This window comes from Hyperoodon ampullatus, assembly GCF_949752795.1.
Source record: "Hyperoodon ampullatus genome assembly, chromosome: 5".
Lineage (NCBI taxonomy): Eukaryota > Metazoa > Chordata > Mammalia > Artiodactyla > Ziphiidae > Hyperoodon > Hyperoodon ampullatus.
The window spans coordinates 30,186,993-30,193,238 of record NC_136918.1 but is presented as its reverse complement, the minus strand read 5'-3'; positions in this window follow the sequence as shown (position 1 = coordinate 30,193,238).

The window sequence follows — 6,246 nt, the reverse complement described above, 5'->3', positions numbered from 1 at the left end:
GGGCTGACCTGACCTGGTACTCTGATAAAGTCCAATCAAATGTCCTGAGCAGGCCGCTCTCGTGACCAAACTCCCTAGTTAGACAGACGTACCAGGAAGGGTTTTCTTCACAGAGTACAGAACGTTTTTAGGCCCATTAAGCAGGCATGGAATTTATTCAAGGAGGTAGAGACAGCTCACCGAATGGCTAGGAGGACTAGAGAGTCTAATGCAGTGGCCATGCAGTCTGCACAGCCCCCAGACCACCCCTCAGGATTGCTGCAGTGGAAATCACAGCAGGCACAGATACCACATGCTACCCCACTTGTTTCTAGAATTTCCACCCCTGCAGGCTCTGGCAGCTGGATATCTTCACCAGCAAGACTTCTGGGTGGTTCTACCTCCTCAGCATCACCAACCTACACCGTGAAGTCTCCACAGGGGCCTCTGATAAGGGAAGCCTGGGTCCCATGCCTGGCCCAGCTCAAAGGAGGCTGAGAAAGCAATTTCTGCCTTATTTGTCACCACCTCATCTCTCCCTTTTTATTTCTAAAAATGTTCATGCCAGGTTCAATCTGCAAATGTATAGATTATTTTTTAATAACTGCAGTTTTGCTGGTTACTTTTCATACCTAGAGCACTGGGTGACTCAACAAGTAAAACAACTCTGAAATCCAAAGTCTGGATTATTTCAGGGAAACTAGATGGCCCCGACCATGGCACACGGGTTCCTGGCTCTTTCTGAATTTGTCCCTAGGTTTGAGTGTCCCTAGATTCCACCATACTCTGGGATGCAAGCTCTTTGTTCACTGCCTTGCTGCGTGATTCTCCAGCAGGAGCTGGCTACATGACAAGGTTATTTTACCTCATGCAGTTGATTGGGAGATTTGTGAAGTGAGCATGGAGGATTGGGAAAGTACAGTCCAAGAAGAGGTACCTGAGGCCAGTTGAAGGGATGACATGGCAGATTGTGTTACCAGCACAAAGTCATCCCGTTCCCACTGCATGGCTCTTTGCAATGTGACTTTGCTGCTCCCCCATCCAGAGGTGGAGTCTATACCCTCTTAAAACCCGGCTGGCCCTGGAACCTTCCTGCACTGTTGGTGGGAATGTAAATTGGTGCAGTCGCTATGGAGAACAGTATGGAGGTTCCATAAAAAACTAAAAGTAGAGCTACCATATGATCCTGCAACCTGGGCATGTATCTGGAGAAAACCATAATTCAAAAAGACACATGCGCCCCTATGTTCCTAGCAGCACTATCTACAATAGCCAAGACATGGAAGCAACCTAAATGTCCATCGACAGATGAATGGATAAAGATGGAATATTACTCAGCCATAAAAAAAGCATGAAGTAATGCCATTTGCAGCAACATGGATGGACCTAGAGATGATCATACTAAGTGAAGTAAGCCAGGCAGAAAAAGACAAATACCATATGATATCACTTATATGTGGAATCTAAAAAGTGATACAAATGAACATATACAAAACAAATAGACTCACAGTCATAGAAAACAAATTTATGGTTACCAAAAGGGAAAGGTTGGGGAGGGATAAATTAGGAGTTTGAGATTAGCTGATCTCAAACTATATATAAAATAAATAAGTGACAGGGTCCTACTGTATAGCACAGGGAACTGTACTCAGTATCTTGTAATAACCCTATAGTGGAAAAGAATCTGAAAAAGAATATATATATGTATGTGTATAAGTATGTATGTGTTTATATATGTATGTGTCTATATGTATGTGTATATATGTATTCATATCATATATGTATATATAAGAATATGTATATGTATAACTAAATCACTTTGCTGTACACCTGAAACATTGTTAATCAACTATACTTCAATTTTTTAAAAAAAGGATAAAAAGAAACTGGGCTGGCCCTGTGACTTGCTTTGACTAATGGAATGTAGTGGAAGGAATGTCATGCAAACTGCAGAGCCTAGACCTCAGGAGGCCTTGCAGCTTCGGCCTTTGGACATCTGGAGCGCTGCCCTGTGGCTACTGTGTCACAGAGAAGCCCAGATGGAAGGCCACGTGGGGAGGGAGGCCAACAGCCTAACTATTCCTGCTGGGTCTAGTCTCCAGCTGATTTTCCATGAGTGAGCCCAGCAGAAACCACCCAGTTAATCCCCAGAATCATAAAAAATAATGCATTTTTATTATTCTGAGCCACTAAGTTTTGGAGTAGTTTTTTATGCTGCAATAGACAACTGAAATAGGTATAATCAAGGTCTTGAAGGCACTCTGATGGTTGAGGAGTTAGGTAACAAGTAGATGGAGAGTTTATTTATCAGACACCTTATGTGTATAACTCATTTAATCTTCCTGACACTGGTATGCTATAGGTACCACTGTACCGCTGGGGAAAACAAGGCACAGAGAGGTGACGTAACTTGCCCAAGGTCACGTGGTTGGTAGGTGGCAGGTCTGAAATTTGACTTTGTGTCTGCCTGATTCCAAAGTCCTTGCTCAAGACCACACCGCCACACTGCCACCAGCACTAAGAATGAACCAACACAAAGTAATAAAGGATAAACAGAGACGGGGAAGTAACACTCAAGCTTTATAACTCTTGCTTTCTGTGTTTATTTCCTAGTTAAAGATTACTTTCTGCAAGAAGGGAGGAATGATTTTTGAAATGATGACCTGCATTCCTATTCAGAATGCATTCCTTCTGTTTCAGTAATTCCTTCCTTGAATTATTATTGTATAAAAGATGGATATTCTGAGATTGACTTGGGTTATAAGAAGTATGAGGATGGGAAAATTCAAACCGACTTGTGAAAAATAAACAGACTTGTGTTGACTAATAATTCCTGTCAAGGCAGAATGCCTTCTAAAGCAATGACTGACGTTCGTTCATTCAACACAAGCATGTTGAGTAATTACTAAGTGCCAGGTATTGTGCTAATTTCCAGGAAGACAAATATGATCTTTTCTAACACTCAAGTACTGTGTAGTCTAGTTAGAACAGAAAATTAAACAAAATCCCAGCATATGAATTTACTAGTCGTTTTTCCAAAATTAAAAACAAGTATCAATGATCTGAAGAAAAAGTTGCTTTGAGTTGATTTTCTAATTAAAGTGATAGAGCTGCAAAAATTAAGTTGTAATCTCCTGTATGACCAATACCTATGTGATGACAACCACACATTTGTTTCATTTCCAGTAAATGCTAATAACCCTCCAAAGTTTGTAATCCAGAACTTGGTAGGAACTTATCTCTTCATGGAACCATAAAGAAGATTCAAATCATAGATGAACCTAGAAGAAAATAATTCAAAATTTCCTGGAAGGCAACAGGTTTCCTTCAACCTCTTGTTTTTTTGCCTCTTGGATTGTGCAGAAACAATCTAGCTTAGAACTATGTCCGTATTTGATGACTATCATTTTTTAAATAAGAACCATATTAGAAAATTGCTTTCAGAGGAGTGTTTCACAATAATGGAGGGAATGTTTTAGCCCCTGCTGCGTGAAGCTGGACATGTTCCTTGCCTTCTCTGTGCCTCGGTTTACCTATTTGTAAAGTAAGGCCGTTGGATGAGATGATAACTGCGATCTTCCCCAGATGTGAATTTGTGAGGTTCTAGAAAGAGCTCTTGTTGGTTATTGGCTGTTTTCTCTAGCTACTGACTACATCTTCTTAAGAAATCAAAGACAAAATTCCTCAGGATTCTTCACATCAACTTGATTTCACTTTTCTCTCTTGATCTTCTGCTGGAATTTAGAAGTTTTTTAAGGCTCAATTTCCTATATTGCTTTCTAGGCTAAGGCATATAGGGTGTGTATAGGTTGTGTGTTTGTGTGTGTGTGTGTGTTTTGTATTGTCGCGGTTTCCCTTTTGAAGGTTCACTAGAAGGTGGGCACAGTTCACCATAATGAGACTGATGCTTACTTACTAAGACTGGGGGATTTTGAAAAACTGCTGGCTTCCGTGTTAGCCATCTGCTGGGCTTATATAAACCACCCAGCAATAAAACGCGAGGCTCTCCATATGCTCCTCTCTGGCCCTAGGTGAAAGAGTAATGGGCTGGGAGTTCAGTTATCCGTGTTGTCGTCCTGACTTGGCACCCAGCCCAGCAAGCTGTGTGATGAAGAACAGCTTCCTTGATCGGGACCTTAGTTTCTTCATCTGTACAATGAGCTGCACTAGAAGATCACATTTACCTAGAATGTCTGGAACCTATTTAGGTGTATCTAACACTATTTTAGGAGTTTAGATAAACTGAGTTCAAAATAGCACAATTGGGCTTCCCTGGTGGGGCAGTGGTTGAGAGTCCGCCTGCCGATGCAGGGGACACAGGTTCGTGCCCCGGTCTGGGAAGATCCCACATGCCGCGGAGCGGCTGGGCCCGTGAGCCATGGCCGCTGAGCCTGCGTGTCCGGAGCCTGTGCTCCGCAACGGGAGAGGCCACAACAGTGAGAGGCCCGTGTACCGCAAAAAAAAAAAAAGAAATAAAATAGCACAATTAACCCCAAAACGATTTTAGCATGTATAATATGTATGTGTTCAACTGCACTTTGGTAATTAAAAGAGAAGCGACCTGCCCAAGAATCATCACAATTGGCGCCTTGCTTCTAGGACCTCAGTAGTATTCCTGAAGTTGCCATTCATGCTCCACGCTGCCCTAACTAAATGCCAGCTCTGAGCCCTTTCGCATTTGTAGCTGCAGGAGCCACATCATCATCATTCCCCAGAAAATAACTTCCATTATTACAAGCAGAGGGGGAGCTGAGATGGCCTGGACAGTTCCCTTCTATGAGCTCATCCTCCAATTGTGGGGGACTTTCCTATTCATTGTAGGTATTTAGTAACATCCCTGGTTCCTACCCATCCCATGCCAATAGCACCCCAACCCCCAGTTATGAAAACCAGAAATGTGTCCATATTTTGCCAGATTTCCCCCCGGGGGCAAAATCAGCCTCTGGATATATGGACTTTCACATTGTCGAAAGCAGTCCTTGAGACAAAGAACTGGGTGCAGGTAGTTAATTCGGGGAGTCCTCTCAGGAAACACCTTGAGGGATTGGGGAAGTGAGTCAGGGAGGGAGGAGAGCCAGTAAAGAGTGTGCTAATGAACCGGTTACTGCTACTCCGGGTGGAGAGGGGTCAGCCTCACTGGGGGCCTCCGGGACTGTGCAGAACACACCTACACATGGTCCCATTGAAGCTGCGGTATTTCTTGTGCATCACACTGTGCGAGGGGCCATGTGTCAGCCTCCTCGCCTGACTCACCCCATCCCCAGATTTTTCCTTTGATTCAGATCATTTTTAGCCTTTTGATAGCAATGCATATCTTTTTTTTTTAATGCATGGTTAATGTAAGTATTTGTTTTGAATAATTCTGTCTTTTGGATGTTCAGCTCTACTGTAGCTAGGCTAGGAAATTTCCAAAGTCCTCCCAGCACCAACATTCAAGGACTCTACCTGGGGATCTGAGGCCAACCCTGAGGAAGCTGAAGAATAAATAGAGCACAGCCTGATCCAAGGTAGGGGGGTGGGTGGAGAGGTGTTCATTCTTAGCCTTGCAAATTGAATATGGAAACAATTGCCAGAGAGCAGGGAAGCCTTCCCACACTGTCAGTTCTCACTAAAGGCACTTTTGTAACCGTGACTTCACTTCTGCATTGACAGTGTGGTGGCTTTGCTGACAGCCTTCAAGAGATACCATCAAGACTTTGTCACATAAATTGAACCATTTAGACAGAGCTTAGGCGACAATAGAATGAACTTCATGTGGACCGGGGTGGGGGCAGAGGAATAAATCCTCAAAAATCAAGTCTGTGCCAATTCAACCTTCCTTCATCATCTTCTCTCATAATCTACCTTAAACCTGTATTGAACCATTTATCCATTTGGGGCATAAGGAAGACATATTGGGAAAATCAAATTTTAGCATGTAAGAGATAAATAGCTGTCAGTCATCTGAGCAAATGATGGACTGGTGAGTCTCTTCCTTTTTTCTAATGGCATTTGTTTTCTTAACATCAAAACTGTTTAGATAATCCCTTGTGAATCATAAGATTGTATCACTTTCTGGCAAAGAAAGCTTTGACATACAGCCACTGACTTGGCCATAGCTTTTGATTTTCCTCCAAGGAGTTCAAAGCACTTTCACTTGGGCAGTATCATCTTATTTAGCTTTGTGAAACGGAGGCAAAAGAAGAGAGGGAGGATGAACACATATGGGCCTTTACTTGACCAATAGGAATGTTAAAGTGCAGAAGATACCTACGTGGCTTGGCCAAA